At 38.7% G+C, this 20,213-nt stretch overlaps 2 long non-coding RNA genes across 2 annotated transcripts; both read right to left on the bottom strand.

The window, feature by feature from the left end:
* Window positions 1-3,366: 3,366 nt before the first annotated feature.
* On the bottom strand, window positions 3,367-5,790 carry LOC133670707 (uncharacterized). Its single transcript, XR_009834142.1, has 2 exons — window positions 4,644-5,790; window positions 3,367-3,547 (listed from the first exon to the last, which is right to left on the bottom strand). It is a non-coding gene; the product is annotated as an uncharacterized LOC133670707 (long non-coding RNA).
* Window positions 5,791-19,151: 13,361 nt separating this feature from the next.
* LOC133670705 (uncharacterized) lies at window positions 19,152-19,662 on the bottom strand. The gene is made up of 2 exons (XR_009834141.1): window positions 19,330-19,662; window positions 19,152-19,224 (listed from the first exon to the last, which is right to left on the bottom strand). It is a non-coding gene; the product is annotated as an uncharacterized LOC133670705 (long non-coding RNA).
* Window positions 19,663-20,213: the final 551 nt, after the last annotated feature.

Below are 20,213 nucleotides of genomic sequence, written 5' to 3'. Positions count from 1 at the left end.
CCTCTAGGTATAAGGGAAACTCTACTGAAATTTCAGAGGGAATTTCAGCAAGTCTCAGATAAGTTCGATGGAAGAAAAAAAATACCCTTTTTTTTTAATTTAAGGCTCAAAGCTCTTGTACGAATGTATTAAATTACAGGGTGTTACAAACCAACCACCTTACAGCAAAAAAAGATTTGGGGGGGGGAACAAATTTGAAAGTGTCACCTATGTTAATCACATTTTTTACTTTAGTCCCCTATCTTTTAATTCAACTCTCCCTCAAATAATGAACATGCAATTAGATGCTAATTTGAATTTAAAAGAACTCAATTGTGCAAAGAAATTTTTTTGGGGTGCCAAAGCATTAAATGAAAAATTTTGAAAAACATTACTGCTCCGATCCAAAATGTTTTCAACTACAATGAAAACACCACAAGACTTAATTTTGGTTAATATGCATTAATTTTAAGCTCTTATATTTTCATATGTAAGATTTAATTGTTGGAAACCACTAAATTCCCGGTATTCTTAGCTTAACATGTGAGAATAAGTGCATGTTGTTTTATTCAAATTTTTAGTTTTTTTTATTCAATTTGTTCTCCCTTTTGTCATTGTTATATAATTCACAAAATTAATATTGGTGATTAAGTGCTGATATAAAGCTCATTAAGTGTTTGTTTTTGTAGTGGAACATGCTTTTCAAATGAAAAAAATATCAAATTGATGCATTTTAAGTGTTTTTAATGATTCTAATGTGTTGACACAACAACTAAAAAAAATATGAAAATGTTTTTTGGATACATTTCAATTGAATTACATTAAGAAAGCATGGGAAAATTACAAACCTTTATAGCCTATACAAAACTCCAAGTTAGTCCAATTATGCTTTTGAAAAATTTTAAAATTTTTGACCCCGGCCCGAGTCTGACAGACCTAAGCGCGTGGGTCTAGCTTGGTTGCGAGACCCAAGCGCTTAGGTCTAGATCCAAGCATCATGGGTTTGACAAACACGCCTGATTTGACAAACAACAAACAAAGAGGACAATTGTGCACGTTAGTTATTAGGAGAGAGAAAAGAAAGAAAAAACACAAACAATCGATCACCGGCGGCAACCCAACTAGTATCTGTCTACACACGCCACACCACGTGGAAGAGGGCACGACTGCACATCTAGTGAGACGGTGGATGGCCAGATTTGGCCACCGGGAGGCATAACACGCACCTTTTTAATAGCGCAAGTGCCACCCTTTCCCCGAGAAAGAAAAAGGAGGCCAAAGAAATATCTTGCAAAAAGATGAGAAATTGAAAGTGAAACTATTATTACAATCCACAAAAAAAATCTCTTAATCTACAGTGATTTCCCCACACCATTTAACTTTTAATATAATAGTCACTATTTAAAAAAGATTAAATAAGCCAAAACAAAATAACATAAGAGGGGTATTAATTAAAAAACAAACTTAAAAAATATTTTAAAAAGACAAAAAAGATATTAATTGAAAAAAACAAAGAAAATTACCAAGAAAGGAAAAACTTAAGCGCATGAGCCTTGAAGCCCAGACACGTGCTCTTGGGCTTGCCATTTTTTTTCCAGGTCATCTGTATTTTTTTTTGAAAAAGAAAGAATTGGCAGACAACATGTCACTCGTTGTGGCAGAGGGCGTGTTGCGTGTCAGCTCAAAATTCAACCACTATTATGGTGGCTAAAAAAATCAGGTTTGCGAGTTTTTTTACCAAAAAACTCATTTTTCACCAAAACACCTATTTTTCAACCATTTCAACCACAAAACACCCTTAAAACACCAAGAAACCAACCTATCAACCTAATAAACCCAAAAAGGTCTAGACCTCTAAAAAAAACCATAAAAAATATTGCATCTTGGACCTAGATTTGATTTTTTTTAAGCTACATTAAGACTTAATACACCACTGTAAGAACACCCTTAAAACACCAAGAAACCAACCTATCAACCTAATAAACCCAAAAAGGTCTAGACCTCTAAAAAAAACCATAAAAAATATTGCATCTTGGACCTAGATCTGATTTTTTTAAGCTACATTAAGACTTAATACACCACTGTAAGACTTCCCTCACCTAGTGAACCAGTTTAACCTTGATGTTAGATTCTAGAGGTGTTTAAATCATTGGCCCGCATGCATAACACAGGTCAAATCATATTTTTTTAATGCAAAAAAATGGATAGACATTGCTAATGTGTTTTCTAGTACAAAAAGATTTAAACTACACGAGGGTTTGTATGAGGAAAAAATAATTATTTTTTCTATTTGCTACTAACATTTATTTCGGGTATAAACAATGTCTTTAAAAAGTGTTCAACAAAGAAGAAAAGAATTGTGGAGGAAAGACATGATAGAATGGAAGCTATTATGGAAGTGTTAATGGATAAGTTTGATAAAATGATTAGTGATTAGTAGACAAGGAGTTCCTAGTTGTAAGGAAAAGAAAGTTGAAATGCCTACCATTAGGGCTACAATGAATGATGAGAGTGTGGGCGATAATTATGAAGAAAAGAAATAGAAGTTCTTAAAGCCTGATGATTAGAAAGTTGCTATGAAATTGGTAAAGAAGCAACAAAGAGAGAACCCCTTTCATACTGGATGTCATATTAGTAATAAGATATGTAATATGATTATTGATAGTGAAAGTTGTACTAACGTTGCGAGTACTATTCTTATTAAAAAATTGGATTTGAACATTATTGAGAATGACAGACCTTATAAGCTTCGATGATTGAATGAATGTGGTGAAGTTATGATTATTAAATAGGTTTTGATTACTTTTTCAATTGGAAAGTATAAGGATGAGGTTTTGTGTGATGCGGTTCTCATGTATGCTAGTCATTTATTATTAGGGAGACCTTGATAATTTGACAGAAAGGCAAAGCATGATGGATTTAAAAATAAGTATTCTCTTGAGAAGGATGAAAGGGCATACACACTTGCATCATTGTCACCTAGACATGTTTATGAAGACCAATTAAAGCTGAAAAGAGAAAGCAAAACCGAGGAGACAAATAAACCATATGAGGTAATGTGTAACAACCTCAAAAGTTCAATCAATATATTCATTTAACTTCCACATAAAGGGTAAATGGAGCAAATTTTTTTTTTTGAGGTCCCAAGTTATCGACAATTTATCCTACACATAATTATAATCGCATCCCACCCATAATAACATCTATAATTGGTATAAATCAATCATTTAATTCATTCGAGAATATACTCAGGACAAATCTTCATTCTCAATCTCCATCTCATATCACATACATAAGTTAGTAATTAAGAGAACCATCCAAGCACTGAAATTTCATATACAAGCACAACACAGTTTAGCATTTTGAACATAAGCTAGTACACTATAATTTCCCAAGCATAGATTAATACATTAATATTCCAAAAACAAAATAATATAAGGAGTATATTATTCTATTCAGGTTACATGTTTACTGCATAATAAAATTACATGAAAAATCCCCAAGTTCCTAACTTATACAAAAAGGGAGAAGGAACCTAAATTCTACTCCTGACAAGAATGGAAGGGACCTGCAAAACATAAATTTTCCATATAATTAAAAATAACTAAAATACAAACAATTCATGGAAGAAAATTTATACAGCACATCTACCTACTTAAGTCATATGCAATTCAATATACCACCACCAACCCCTTTTGAGGATTATCCAATTTATTTCCTTTAACTACTTCTCCCCACGTTAGAAAGACTACTACCGACACTAATGACCTCCATTGGTGTCTTAGTTGCCCATCTTGTGGTCAACTAATAATATTCATAAAAATGCCGACACTAACATGACCGTTGATGTCATTAACTATTTTTGGACCGAAATAGTTAATCAATGTTCTATGTTACCTTGGGAGGTCCTTGGGTATGCCAATGTCAAGGATTCTTGATTTATTACTTAAAAGTACATTTTTATCAAGGTTTTATATCATCATTTTGTACTTGAAGTATCAATAACTCCTTAACTAGAGCATGCTTTATAATAACATGTCTAATAATATAAGATACCTTTAAGGAATTAAGGTTAATCCCATGTTTTTCTTGTTTTTAGAAATTCATTCTCAATCTTTTGATATCTTGTACCTTTTTTGTACCATTTCTTAGTCTTGAGCATGTTTTTGAATTGTACCCCCTTTGAACACACCTACAATCTATATAAAAAAAATTTCTAAGTTGAACACACTTGGACCCTTATCCTAAGATTAAAAAGAGGAAGGTGACATTAAAGGGACTAGGATCTTAAAGCTTGCAAACCAATTCTCAACTAAATGAGAAATTTACTCTCATATATTAGACTACAAAGGGAAACCTGGTAGCCTCATTAGAGTTTCAAGTAAATTATTATGGTTGAACTTGAGCCCATAAAAAAATTCTATTATTGATGACGAAGTTGGGTTAGCTAGATTACCCATTCATATATAGATGAAACTTGAGCTCACAATAACTTATTATGGTTGAACTTGAGCCCACAATAAGCTCACAAAGGATTAAACTGAAAGAATAAGGGAAAGTAACAAACTTGAAAAAAAAAATCTATGATTATATCAAAAAGATTTAAAAAATTAAGGGACTAATTGAGAGAAAGGAGGAAAGTATACGTTAGAAAAACTTGTCACCTTTAGGCAGCGTTTAGGTTGTCCTTTGTGCTTTAATTGGTGGTGTCTTTGATGACGTTGAAATCGTTGAGATGTCCTCTTCCCTATAAGGTGGTGCATGTGGCAATAGGAAATCATGTATGGCTTCGACAACCTATTTTTCTTTTCTTTCTCTTTCTCTTTTTTCTTTCTCATTGCCTCAGTTTGCATGACTAAATTATTCATTTCTCCCTTTCAGATCTCAACGTTTTCCTATTCTTCAATTCTAGTTACTTGACTCTTAATATTTAGAAAAATAAAGAATTCAAATAATATCTTACAAAATTGAGTACCAGCTTAATGCTGGGATATTTTTCAATACTGTGATAACTAAATAAAAGCTAAATTAAAATAAATTATCAACTTTAAATCCTAATAAACATAAAATATAAGGACTAAATTAAAAATAAAAAAAATCAATAACAAGAAAAAGGGCCAAAACATTAAAAAAAAACGACAAAACACTTTGGATTACTATTATAATCCATAATGTTTTATGGGTACGGGGGAACAGTGTTTTTCCCACACCCTTTAGTTTTAGTTGGAGATAGCATATATAAGCATATTAACCTTGTTGTTAGACTCCAGTGGTGTTTAGATTGTTGTCCCGGTAGCATAGCACATGCCAAATCATTTTTTTTAGTTCAAAAAATGGATAGACGTTGCTAACGTATTTTTTAATAGAAAAATATTTAAACTAAACGAGGATTAACCCGATGTGATTTAATTCACTTGGTAAGTCCAAAGGCAGTTGGACAACTAGCAAAAACAACAACAAAAATAAATATTCATAAAACCAAGCCCTAATAAAATAGCATGACATTTATATGAGACTATTTTAACTTCATAAAAAGCAAAACAAAATAAATAAATAAATAACCAACATTGAAAAGTGAAATTAAATCAAGAAAAAAACAAAGTATAAAAAAGGGCTTAGACGTGCATGCCTAGGTGGCCTAGCATGCACGTCTAAGCCTTAATAAAAAAAGCTTAGGTGTACAGGCCTACCAAGTTAGGCCCACATGTTTGGGCCTTCAATACTATTATTTTTTAAGGGGCAAAGGGTTATTGGAAAGTTCGAGCAAGGATGTGTTTCACTTAAAAATTATTTTTTAAACCATTTTTCACGTATGCAACATCCTAAAAACCTAAATAAACCCATTTATGCCTTTAAATAACCTAAAAAGGTCCAAAGATGAAAAAAATCAATTTGAAACTCAAAACCTTTTTTATGGTAGATCTACTCTCTCAAGCAATTTGAAGATGAAGTAGAACTCTATTAGAACTTTTCTCATCAAATATAATCTATTTACACCAAGATCGACAACTTTAGTAGTTTGAATCGGTGTTAACCAATTTTCTCTCTCTACGATCAAAATCTAATAACTTTCTCACTCGTAGCTCAAAATAGAGATTGAAAAAAAAAAGAGAAATGAAGTTTTTAATAAAATGAGAATTTTTGAAAAACTAAATGAACTGAAAATGGGTAAGTTGTGAAGTTAGAGGATTAAGGTCAACTTTATGGGTTAATTTTGAAGCGACCACTTTGTTTCTCTATTGTTTTTTAGTTTGGTATCTTGTCTTTCAGCTTTACCCTTGCTTAAAAAATTAGAAGCAACTGGCTTTCAATTTGACCACAAAAGGATCGAGTTGAAGAGAAAAAAGTTTGATGATTGATTTTTTTAAGAAAAAGATGACACTTTAGATTCTTGTAAAAAATGTCCATAAGTTTTAGTTTATTTTGTAATTTATAATGGCCTAAGATTTACACCCACAACCATTCGGCCCATAATATATAATAGAATAAAATTTATGCTACCCGTGCGATGCCATGAGAAACTTTTTAAATTGTGAATCAACTAAGTTTGCATTAAAAGACAATTATAATGTGAAAAAAAGGCATAAAAAGAACTACACAAAAAAAATATCAGGAACGTAAAGAAAAAAAGATGAAAGGCATAGAGATGCGAGTGTACATGCAAAAAGGTTTGTTTCAAGACTTAAAAAAGAAAGAGTTCTTAAAAAGTAACATTGTCATATATCTAATATGATCAATGATTTAACAAATAAAAACAAAAGGTGAGGTAGGCAGTAACAAATTGCAAGAACTATTAAAAAATATGATAACTAAATAAAAAAATTAACATTAACAAGCTAAATTAAACAAAAAAATTTCATTCAAAGAAAAAAACACAGAAAAAAGCAAAAAATAAAAAACCATAAAGACATAGAAAACGAAAAAAAAAGAAAAAGAAAAAAAACCAGAAAAAAAAATAAAAACAGAAAAAGAAGAAAGAAAGAGTTGCAGCAGATTGGCAGCTTTCTCCAGTAGGTGTAGTCAAGTTGCAGCAGCAACAATTTTATCCTGATTGAATAATGCTCATAATCCTTACCAGCATCCATTACAGAAACGCTAATAAAGGTATTGCACAGTCACAGTATGTAGAGAGACATCAAAATTTAAAAACAAACTATCATTGCTAGCAAAACACGTAACAGCCTTATTGGCAGCCTAGGAAAGCACGAAAAAGATCTGGGAAAAAATTATGGGCAGCAGCATTTGTTAACACAACACATGGGCATAAAGGGCAAATATGTGAATGATGTTGTAACAACTCGGATTTCTAAGCCCAACAATAGTAATTTTTTTTTTATATATATATTTAATACACCTGGTGCCGGTAATCAAAGAACTTGAATCCTTACATCATCAAAATACAACCCATACAATCAACAGTTCATTCAAAAGCGAATCTTACACAAACACATAATATTAGTGTTGCATGATTTGAAATTCATATTAAAAATATATATACATGGACATGAGTTTGCATTCTTATACTACTAATAGCCATCACAAAATTTTAAACAAAAAGGGTCTAATAAAAGTTATACATTCAGTACATTGATCCCTACAAAATACATTGTGAGTTCGAATGCATCTACTTAATTCTTTGCAAAAGTAGGTTCCCATGTATCGGGTATCCTAGACATCTTGTTGGTGTGACGTCCCTGCAGCAGTACAAAACATTTAAGAGAAAACAAATACTTAATAATAATAATAATATTGGTAACTAACGGCCTAGCAATTAAATAAGCATTAACATTTATAATTTCTTCATGTATTTGATGTAACAATTAGTAGTACATATAGATACACAAGTTTTCAAATGCCATTCGCCGAAACTAGTCGTTTATTTGTCCCGGCTATCCATCCGGATTCCATAGCAATAGCTGCGTCACTGCCAATCCTAAAATCAGCAGCCGAAACTACATCGCTGCCGATCAAGGAATCGGCAGCGAAACTGGGTCGCTGCCGAATTCTGTATCGACAGCGAAGACTGCATCGCTGCCGATCCACAATCGGCAGCGGAAACTGCGTCGCTGCCGATTTCTGTATCGGCAGCGGAAACTAGGTCGCTGCCGATTTCTGTATCGGCAGCGAATACTGTGTCGCTGCCGATCCAGAATCGGCAGCGGAACTGCGTCGCTGCCGATCCACAATCGGCAGCGAAATCATCCCTTTTTAACCCGGCCATCCATTCGGACGCCATTAGCCAAAGCTAATCACTCTTTTGTCCCCGCCATCCGTTCGGATGCCATTAGCCGAAGCTAATCACTCTTTTGTCCCGGCCATCCGTTCGGATGCCATTAGCTGAAGCTAATCACTCTTTTGTCCCGGCCATCCGTTTGGATGCCATTAGCCGAAGCTAATCACTCTTTTATCAACAATTAAGCGTTCGACAATTTAATATCGGTTCTAACAATATGGTAGTACTCAAGTTAAAATGTTCTAAGGATCAACGTATGAAAAAGAAAGGTGCAAGTCACCTACCTGTTCCACCTGTGGGTCGTTCCTGTCTTGATGATGGTCCAATCCCGACTGCACCACCTGAGACATCAATGGTCACAAATCAGCACAGTTGTATTTATTTTATTTTTGAATCACATTCATCATCACACTTATTTCAATAGTTCACATGTTCACATTAAAGTGTTCCCTATTTTACACCATCATATCATGAAATTGTTATTAGCATTTAAGTCATTCCTGCCTAGGAGGCTTATTGTAGGAATCGGCAGCGAGAACCGGTTCGCTGCGGGCTGCCCAATTCGGCAGCGAGAACTGGTTCGCTGCGGGCTGCCAGTTCGGCAGCAAGAACTGCACCGCTGTTGGCGCCACAGTTTCGCTGCACAACGCACAACTCGGCAGCGGATATTAATTCGCTGCAGCAGGTTCAGTTGCGGCAGCGAAACAGAATTTCGCTGCGCAACACACAACTCGGCAGCGAATATTAATTCGCTGCAGCAGGTTCAGTTGCGGCAGCGAAACAGAATTTCGCTGCGCAACACACAACTCGGCAGCGAATATTAATTCGCTGCAGCAGGTTCAGGTGCGGCAGCGAAACAGAATTTCGCTGCGCAACACACAACTAGGCAGCGAATATTAATTCGCTGCAGCAGGTTCAGTTGCAGTAGCGAAACAGAATTTCGCTGCGCAACACACAATCGGGAGCATCAATTTCAGCACAATCATCACAGTAGAACACCTTAATTCCAGCAACAAACATCACAGCAGAACACATTAATTCCAGCAACAACATCACATTAATTCCAGCAACAATCATCACAGCAGAACACATTAATTCCAGCAACAATCATCACAGCAGAACACATTAATTCCAGCAACAATCATCACAGCAGAACACATTAATTCCAGCAACAACATCACAGCAGAACACATTAATTCCAGCAACAATCATCACAGCAGAACACATTAATTCCCCCTAGTTAAAGCCGGCCCTCTACCATGATTTGTTAGATGTTCTGAAATTGACTTTATTTCACTTTTGTTTGCTTGTTCTCTTGGTTAATTTCAGCTTCCTTCACAGCTGGCTTAGGTCTTAGATCAATTCTTTTCTTAGGGTTTTTTTTTTCTTCTTCTTTATTTTCGTTTTTTGATCTTACGGGGGAGAGGAAGAGAGTTTCATGACCCATACCTTCTGAATTTAACTAAGTTTGAGGAAGGTTTGACACTATTCAGCTGCTGGTTCTCCTTCTTCTTTTTTTTTTTTTTCTGGCTCTCCTTTGCCTCTCCTCTATGCAGCTGCCCACTCCTCTCTCAAGGTCTCATCTCTCCCTCACAAGTTCACAAAGTAATCTCTACTGGTCTGATTTACGTTTCTGTTGTGAAAGGGGAAGGGAAGAACGGCATGCAGCTGCTGAATTTGGAAGGAGATGGGTCATTCTCTCTCCCCTCTTTGTATTTATACTACCCATCCAATGAAATGGGTTGTTTGGGGGTTGGTTTAGGTGTGTCCTTATCCTTGTTTGGTTTATCTAAAACCAGTTTTACCCCTCCCTCCCAGCTCTGCGTCACTGTTCATTGAGAAATCGGCAGCGAAAACTGCATCGCTGCCGATTTCTGCATCGGCAGCAAAAACTGTGTCGCTGCTGAAACTGTGTCGCTGTCGATTTCTGCATCGGCAGCAAAAACTGTGTCGCTGCCGAAACTGTGTCGCTGCCGATTTCTGCATCGGCAGCGGAACTGCGTCGCTGCCGATCCAGAATCGGCAGCGGAACTGCGTCGCTGCCGATTTCTGCATCAGCAGCGAAAACTGCATCCATCATCATCCCTCTCTCTCTCTATATATATATATATATATATATATATATATATATATATATATATATATATATATATATATATATATATATATTCCTTTGGGTGTTTACATTCTCCCCTCCTAAATATGAATTTCGTCCTCGAAATTTAAGAAGTTTTCACACTCCATACCTGGTAGATCAAATAAAGTGGGGTACTTTTTTCTCATCTCAGCCTCCCTCTCCCAAGTTTCCTCTTCTACTTGAGCATTTCGCCATAAGATTCTAACAATGGGGATCTTTTTGCTCCGCAACTCCTTCACTTCTTGATCTAGTATCCGTATGGGCCTCAATTCCAATGTTAAGTCTTCCTTGACCTCTACTGGGACCTGGGGTAGAACTCGGGCGGGGTCTACGTTAGCCTTCCTTAACAAGGAGACATGGAACACATCATGGACCCTGGCTAACTGTGGGGGCAATTCCACCTTGTAGGCTACTGGTCCAACTCGTTGTAAGATTTTGAAGGGTCCAATGAATCGGGGAGTTAACTTCCCTTTCAATCCAAATCGTAACAAGTTCTTCCATGGGGCTACCTTCAGGAACACCTGGTCCCCCGTACTGAACTCGAGAGGTCTTCTCCTCACATCGGCATACTTCTTCTGTCTATCCTGTGCGGCTTTGATACGATCCCTGATAATTCTCACTTTCTCCGTGGTGACTTGAACTAACTCTGCGCCATATAACTTCCGGTCCCCAATTTCTTCCCAACATAAAGGAGTTCTACACCTCCTACCATACAAAGCTTCATATGGGGCCATCCCTATTGTGGCTTGGTGACTATTGTTATAAGTGAACTCCACCAATGCCATGTGTTCCTCCCAGTTTCCTCCAAATGCTAGCACACATGCCCGTAATAGGTCTTCCAAGACTTGAATGACTCTTTCCGATTGGCCATCCGTTTGGGGGTGAAACGCAGTGCTCATGTCCAATCTTGTTCCCAAGGCATGTTGTATGCTCGGCCAAAGTCGAGAGGTGAACCTAGGATCTCGATCCGATACAATGGACACCGGAATCCCATGAAGTCGTACCACCTTATTTATGTAGATCTTGGCAAGCTTGTCCACCGAGTCGGTCATCTTTACAGGCAAGAATAGTGCGGATTTCGTCAACCGATCTACAATGACCCATATCGCATCATTTCCTTTTCTCCCCTTGGGAAATCCTGACACGAAATCCATGGTGATCATCTCCCACTTCCATTCTGGAATTTGTAATGGCTGTAATGGTCCCGCAGGCCTTTGGTGTTCAACCTTGACTTGTTGACATATCCCACACTTTGACACATACTCAGCTATTTCCCTTTTCATATTAGGCCACCAATATAGGTGTTTCAGGTCTCGGTACATTTTAGTGCTGCCAGGATGTATGGAGAATTTGGACTCATGTGCTTCTTGCAGAACCATACGTTTGACTGTTTCGTCATCAGGCACATACAACCGTTGTCCCATCATCAAGGATCCATCCTCCGCTACTCGGAATTTCATTTCTACCCCGGCCTCCACATTCTTCCTAATCTTGGATCCCACCTTGTCATGGAATTGGGCATGTAGTATCTGTTCTCGATACGTTGGTCGCACCAATAATTGGGCTACTAACCCACCTCTTGCATCAATTCCCAAATCTGCACCCAACTCTTTTAATTCTGCCAATTGTCGCTCCTTTCCTACTGTTAAGCTTCCCAAGGAGGCTTTATTTTTGCGACTGAGGGCATCTGCCACCACATTTGCTTTCCCCGGGTGGTATTCTATGGTGCAATCATAATCCTTAATGAGCTCTATCCACCTTCTTTGCCGCATGTTCAACTCCTTTTGCGACATCAGATACTTCAGGCTCTTATGATCAGTAAAAATTTGGGTTCGAGACCCATACAAATAGTGTCTCCATATCCTCAAGGCAAAAACTACAGCTGCCAACTCCAGGTCGTGCACCGGGTAGTTCACCTCATGAGTCTTTAGTTGCCTTGATGCATAGGCGATCACCTTCCCATGTTGCATCAGAACACACCCCAATCCCTTCCCCGAGGCATCACTATATACCACAAAACCCTCAGTCCCTGAGGGGAGAGTTAAGACTGGAGCAGTGGTGAGCCTCCTCTTCAATTCTTGGAAGCTAGCCTCACATTCTTCCGACCACACCCACTTCTTATCCTTCCTAGTTAGCTGGGTCAAAGGGGTTGCAATCAGGGAAAAACCTTCGATAAATCTCCGATAGTATCCTGCAAGTCCCAGGAAACTACGTATTTCAGTGACTGAAGTCGGTCTTTCCCATTTCAAGACTGCTTCGACTTTTTGAGGGTCGACAAAAACACCTTCAGCTGAAATGACATGTCCCAAAAACGTCACCCTTTTCAGCCAAAATTCACATTTACTCAATTTTGCATATAACTGGTGATCTCTCAAGGTTTGTAAGGTTTGTCTCAAGTGTTCTTCGTGTTCCTTGAAAGAATTCGAGTACACCAGTATATCATCAATGAATACCACCACAAACTTATCCAGGTATGGTTGGAAAACCCGATTCATCAAATCCATGAAGAGAGCTGGGGCGTTCGTCAACCCGAATGGTAACACCAAAAATTCATAGTGTCCGTAACGAGTTCTAAATGCGGTCTTTGCTACATCCGCTTCTTTAATCTTCATCTGATAGTACCCTGATCTCAGATCTATCTTCGAGAATGCCCTCGCTCCCTTTAATTGGTCGAACAAATCATCTATCCGAGGTAACGGATACTTGTTTTTCATTGTTATTTTGTTCAACTGTCGATAGTCAATACAAAGCCTATGGGTTCCATCTTTCTTTCTTACAAATAGGACCGGTGCTCCCCAAGGAGAATTACTGGGTCGTATGAACCCCTTGTCTAATAATTCCTGTAATTGAGTCTTTAACTCGTTCAGTTCTGCTGGAGCCATCCGATACGGTTGTTGGGCTATGGGTGGGACTCCAGGAAAAGTGTCTATAGACACCTCTACCTCTCGCTCCGGGGGTAGTCCTGGTAGTTCTTCTGGAAACACATCTGGGAAATCCTTCACCACAAGAATATCCTTCAATCGTGGACCTTCATCATCAGAGTTTAAGATGTATGCGAGGTATCCCATACATCCCTTTCTTAACAGTTTTTGGGCTGTTACCACCGATATTAGAGCATTCAGTTTGGGAAATCTCTCTCCTTCAAAAGTCATTTTCTCGCCCTTAGGTGTTTGGAAAGTAACAGTTTTAGCATAACAGTCTATTAGTGCCTTGTATTTACTCAACCAATCCATGCCTAGTATTATGTCAAAATCATGCAGCTCTAAGGGAATCAAGTCTACTTCTGTTTCATACCCGGATAAACTAACCCCCACATCCACATATACAATATTTGTTTCAACCATGTTTCCCATTGGAGTTCCAATTACAAACCCCTTCTCTACTATTTCTACTTCCTTTCTCAATTTAGTGATACTTCTCTTAGCAATGAACGAGTGGGAGGCACCCGGATCAAACAATACATGCATATTAAAATCATTCAACAGTAGTGTACCTGCCACCACATCCGATGCAGCCTTGGCCTCCTCCTGTGTCAGGTGGAAGACCCTCCCTGGGGTCCGATCATTTTGTGCCCTCGGCTTCCCTCGACTGGAGTTTGCCCCTGATTGAGAAGATCTCACTGGCCTATTAACGGTGACTGACTGCTGGTGGCTCTGACTGGGCTGTCTATAGCTCTGTACTTGTCCGGTGTTCCTTTTGGGGCAGTCCCTCTTGTAATGACCTTTCCCACCACAGTAATGACACCCTTGGCTAAGATACTGGCAGTTCCTCCACCTATGACCCTCTCCTCTGCACACAAAGCATCGCCCAGGGGAAACTGAGCAGTCCCCAGGGTGTTTTTGTCCACATTTTTCACAAAAAGGATAGTCAACTCCCCTGCGGTCACCGGTCCCAGTTGAAGAGTTTGCCCTCAAGTGAGACTGTCCCGCCATCATTCTCCCACTTGACTGTTGGTGAGGCGGTAATATCAAACTCCCCTTCTTTCCGTGCTGCTCAAACACTCCACTTTTTCCTTTCTTCGGGTGCAGTGGTCTGCCGCTGAAATAGTCCCCATCTCTCTTTTTGCTTATACTCTGATACCCCCCTTGGCTTTCTCCAATACATGCCTCCAGAGCTTGTGCAGCCTCAATCAACTCCCTCACCGATTTAAATCGCAAGGCGATCAATCCTTGTCTCAAATCCTGTCGTAAACCATCTCTCAACTTTTCAATCATATGTTCCTCTGTCGGCACATAATGTGGGGCGAACAATGAGAGGTCATGGAATCTCCTTTCGTACTCCAATACTGACATATCACCCTGTCTTAATGCCAAGAACTCTTGTTCTTTCACCTTGCGATGATACTTGGAATAAAACTGATTCTCAAACTCTGTCTTGAAATCACTCCAAGTTAGGGTCTCAGTCGCACGCCTCAGCTGAACTGTTTCCCACCATGTCATGGCCCTATCAGATAGTAACTGGGATGCACAATTTACCCTCAAACCCTCGGGTATGCTTATTTGAATCATTGTCTTTTCTACCTTCCTGATCCATCTTCCAGCTATCTCTGCATCTTGTTCCCCCATATACGGTTCACAGCCCATTTCCCTCATACTCTTGACTAGTCGCACCAGTGGTACCACATTATCCATGGTCATGCTGGTCGTAGGGGCTGCTGGTGGATTCTGAGTGGTAGGGGTTGTTTGTGCTGCTGAATTAGCCATGCCTTCCATCACTGCTTTAACTATTTGTACAAGGAGTCCTGCATCTACATATTGTGGGGGCACACTAGTTGGAACAGTAGATGGCTGTGCTTCTGGTCTTTCTCGCTACTCCATTGCGACTGAGGGTGTTCCCTCTGTCTGATGAGGCCTCGGGCCTTCTCCTGCCATCGTATCTTCCCCCTGCAAGGTTTCGGGCGGTATTATCGGAGCATGAGATGCCGTATCATCTAGATCTTCGTCTTGCCAACCTTGGGCACCTCGGTTCATGCCCCTCCTTTCTAAGGAGGGTGGCTCAGTTTGTGTCCCTTGTCGGGTGCGTACCATCCTGAAATTCATCGCAACAACACATTTATTAATGATCCTCAGGATCCATACCAAGGGCTCTGATACCAACTGTAACAACTCGGATTTCTAAGCCCAACAATAGTAATTTTTTTTTTTTTTTATATATTTAATACACCTGGTGCCGGTAATCAAAGAACTTGAATCCTTACATCATCAAAATACAACCCATACAATCAACAGTTCATTCAAAAGCGAATCTTACACAAACACATAATATTAGTGTTGCATGATTTGAAATTCATATTAAAAATATATATACATGGACATGAGTTTGCATTCTTATACTACTAATAGCCATCACAAAATTTTAAACAAAAAGGGTCTAATAAAAGTTATACATTCAGAACATTGATCCCTACAAAATACATTGTGAGTTCGAATGCATCTACTTAATTCTTTGCAAAAGTAGGTTCCCATGTATCGGGTATCCTAGACATCTTGTTGGTGTGACGTCCCTGCAGCAGTACAAAACATTTAAGAGAAAACAAATACTTAATAATAATAATAATATTGGTAACTAACGGCCTAGCAATTAAATAAGCATTAACATTTATAATTTCTTCATGTATTTGATGTAACAATTAGTAGTACATATAGATACACAAGTTCGAAATCATCCCTTTTTAACCCGGCCATCCATTCGGACGCCATTAGCCAAAGCTAATCACTCTTTTGTCCCCGCCATCCGTTCGGATGCCATTAGCCGAAGCTAATCACTCTTTTGTCCCGGCCATCCGTTCGGATGCCATTAGCCGAAGCTAATCACTCTTTTGTCCCGGCCATCCATTCGGATGCCATTAGCCGAAGCTAATCACTCTTTGTCCCGGCCATCCGTTTGGATGCCATTAGCCGAAGCTAATCACTCTTTTATCAACAATTAAGCGTTCGACAATTTAATATCGGTTCTAACAATATGGTAGTACTCAAGTTAAAATGTTCTAAGGATCAACGTATGAAAAAGAAAGGTGCAAGTCACCTACCTGTTCCACCTGTGGGTCGTTCCTGTCTTGATGATGGTCCAATCCCGACTGCACCACCTGAGACATCAATGGTCACAAATCAGCACAGTTGTATTTATTTTATTTTTGAATCACATTCATCATCACACTTATTTCAATAGTTCACATGTTCACATTAAAGTGTTCCCTATTTTACACCATCATATCATGAAATTGTTATTAGCATTTAAGTCATTCCTGCCTAGGAGGCTTATTGTAGGAATCGGCAGCGAGAACCGGTTCGCTGCGGGCTGCCCAATTCGGCAACGAGAACTGGTTCGCTGCGGGCTGCCAGTTCGGCAGCAAGAACTGCACCGCTGTTGGCGCCACAGTTTCGCTGCACAACGCACAACTCGGCAGCGGATATCACTTCGCTGCAGGAGGTTCAGCTGCGGCAGCGAAACAGAATTTCGCTGCGCAACACACAACTCGGCAGCGAATATTAATTCGCTGCAGCAGGTTCAGTTGCGGCAGCGAAACAGAATTTCGCTGCGCAACCCATAATCGGGAGCATCAATTTCAGCACAATCATCACAGTAGAACACCTTAATTCCAGCAACAAACATCACAGCAGAACACATTAATTCCAGCAACAATCATCACAGCAGAACACATTAATTCCAGCAATAACATCACAGCAGAACACATTAATTCCAGCAACAACATCACAGCAGAACACATTAATTCCAGCAACAATCATCACAGCAGAACACATTAATTCCCCCTAGTTAAAGCCGACCCTCTACCATGATTTGTTAGATGTTCTGAAATTGACTTTATTTCACTTTTGTTTGCTTGTTCTCTTGGTTAATTTCAGCTTCCTTCACAGCTGGCTTAGGTCTTAGATCAATTCTTTTCTTAGGGTTTTTTTTTTTTCTTCTTCTTTATTTTCGTTTTTTGATCTTACGGGGGAGAGGAAGAGAGTTTCATGACCCATACCTTCTGAATTTAACTAAGTTTGAGGAAGGTTTGACACTATTCAGCTGCTGGTTCTCCTTCTTCTTTTTTTTTTTTTCCGGCTCTCCTTTGCCTCTCCTCTATGCAGCTGCCCACTCCTCTCTCAAGGTCTCATCTCTCCCTCACAAGTTCACAAAGTAATCTCTACTGGTCTGATTTACGTTTCTGTTGTGAAAGGGGAAGGGAAGAACGGCATGCAGCTGCTGAATTTGGAAGGAGATGGGTCATTCTCTCTCCCCTCTTTGTATTTATACTACCCATCCAATGAAATGGGTTGTTTGGGGGTTGGTTTAGGTGTGTCCTTATCCTTGTTTGGTTTATCTAAAACCAGTTTTACCCCTCCCTCCCAGCTCTGCGTCACTGTTCATTGAGAAATCGGTAGCGAAAACTGCATCGCTGCCGATTTCTGCATCGGCAGCAAAAACTGCATCGCTGCCGATTTCTGCATCGGCAGCAAAAACTGTGTCGCTGCCGAAACTGTGTCGCTGCCGATTTCTGCATCGGCAGCAAAAACTGTGTCGCTGCCGAAACTGTGTCGCTGCCGATTTCTGCATCGGCAGCAAAAACTGTGTCGCTGCCGATCCAGAATCGGCAGCGGAACTGCGTCGCTGCCGATCCAGAATCGGCAGCGGAACTGCGTCGCTGCCGATCCAGAATCGGCAGCGGAACTGCGTCGCTGCCGATTTCTGCATCAGCAGCGAAAACTGCATCCATCATCATCCCTCTCTCTCTAAATATATATTTATATATATATATATATATATATATATATATATATATATATATATATTTTCCTTTGGGTGTTTACAGATGTGCATCACTATTGATAAAACTAATGTTCATAATCCTTACCAGCACCCATTAAAGAAATGCTAATAAGAGCATCGCACAGTCACAGTATAAAGAGACATAAAAAGTCTAAAAACAAACTATCATTGCCAGCAAAACATGTAACAGCCTTATTAGCAGCCTAGGAAAGCACGGAAAAGATCTAGGAAAATATAACAGGCATGGATGGAAGGATAGTGGCAGAATCCTAGATTGTTATCCCAATCAATGGTGGCCAAAGTTTGACTTTCTGAACTAAAATAAAATTATGCCTCATGATAGAACAACTAATTCAAAAGAAATTCTGGAGCATTGTGGGAGAAGCTTTGTAAAGATAAAGATAAGCTTATATGTTAGAAGAAGAAAAAAACAAATATAAAATTCAGGATCCTTCTTCTTTCGTAATAAGATGTGGACCATTATTTACACTCCATACCTCAGAAAAGAAAAAGAAGTAGGTTATGAAGTATTACCGGGATGTGATTGTCGGAATTATCAACACAATCTCAACAAAAGCAGATAAAACATGATGCCCTGCACCTTCCTGTTGAATAACAACAATCATTAGAATACAAACTTAAAACGGTGACATTGAGAAACTACCTCAATCTCATAGATATTCAAACCATGTAGCTTACATGGAACATACCTATGCTCGACCAAATCATAAGCCTGCCGGAAATTTCTCACTTCAAATCACTGCAAAAGGATGTGCTTTTACAATTGTCAATATTGGCAACAGAATGATCTATACTCTTGTCATGGTATATAAGAATTTTCATCAAACAAGCAAAGGTTAGTGTTTCTATTATCAAATGAAACTACTTTCTATTATCAATTGAAACTACTTGCCGAAGTTCGGACCTTGTAAACCTTACTAAATCCTCCTTGCCCAAGAAGGTTTAAAAGGGCATATTGATGATTTAAAATCTGAAAATTATTAAAACTTGAATCATCCTCATCTCGTATCCTTTTCAATTCACGTATAAGACGTCCCTCTTCCAGTTTATAGCCGTCTCTCTCATGCAAAATTGTCTCTTCCTCCTACAGATAATCAACAATTCAATAACAAGGGATGCATGTATAATGGAGCACTTGCAACTTTTGCAATACTTGCAAAATGCAGCATCTCCATAAAGAATGACTTACACGCTACACGTTCACTAGACAAGATTTAGAAATCTCATCCTGGATGAGAAAATCTTCTTCATGTGCTCCAGATTCTGCATTTGTACCATCACCTTTGCCTTCATAGTAACAAAAACTAATGTTAATACTCAAAATGTATCTTAATAAATCACAAATAGCAGATAGACATTGTAAAAGCATGAGGAATAATTCGTTTCTTTTTATTTACTCATTTTTCAGTGACAAGTAATATTATTTTTCTAGGGTTTGAGGCCAAGACACATCAGTGCAACATCAATCTATCACCTCTAGTGCAACAAGTGGCAATAATAAACGATAATAAACTATTTTCTTCCAAAAAGTCACCCACCTCAATTAGCAACAAATATACAGAAACTTTTGGGGCAATGTATTACCATACACCCATTAGCATATAGGCATGCATGACAGCAAGCAAGAGGCCTATCAGAAAGCAGATCATAAATATGGAAGTAGCTTGGAAGGCCACAAAAGCTTCATGTGAAACAGAACAAATACCTGTTAAGGATAAGTACAGTTGCTTCTCACAAGGTTGAGATATCTTACCTCGATGCGATCTGTTCTAAATTTAATAAGCTCCTCTTTAAGATCTTTTATTTCTTAGTTCAGCTGGGATAGTTCATGTTTTTCCTGTGGTGTTAAGTGATCAATGAGCTCTGTGCCCACCTCACCTTGTTTCGTGGTCACAGTGGCTTTAAGCTCACTATTTGATTAGTGACATCTACAAGAGATTTTTCCTATAAATAGGACCCAACGACAGAGGAATAAGAACACTTGTGGTCTTAGCTTATCAAATTCAACAATAAGTTCACTTTTCTTTTTCACCATGATCTACAAAAGCAGAAAAGTCTAGTCAAACTATGCCC

Source organism: Populus nigra, chromosome 13 (genome assembly GCF_951802175.1).
Source record: "Populus nigra chromosome 13, ddPopNigr1.1, whole genome shotgun sequence".
Classification (NCBI taxonomy): Eukaryota; Viridiplantae; Streptophyta; class Magnoliopsida; order Malpighiales; family Salicaceae; genus Populus; species Populus nigra.
Note: the sequence above shows the minus strand (reverse complement) of the source record. Positions and strands in the feature narration are given on the sequence as shown.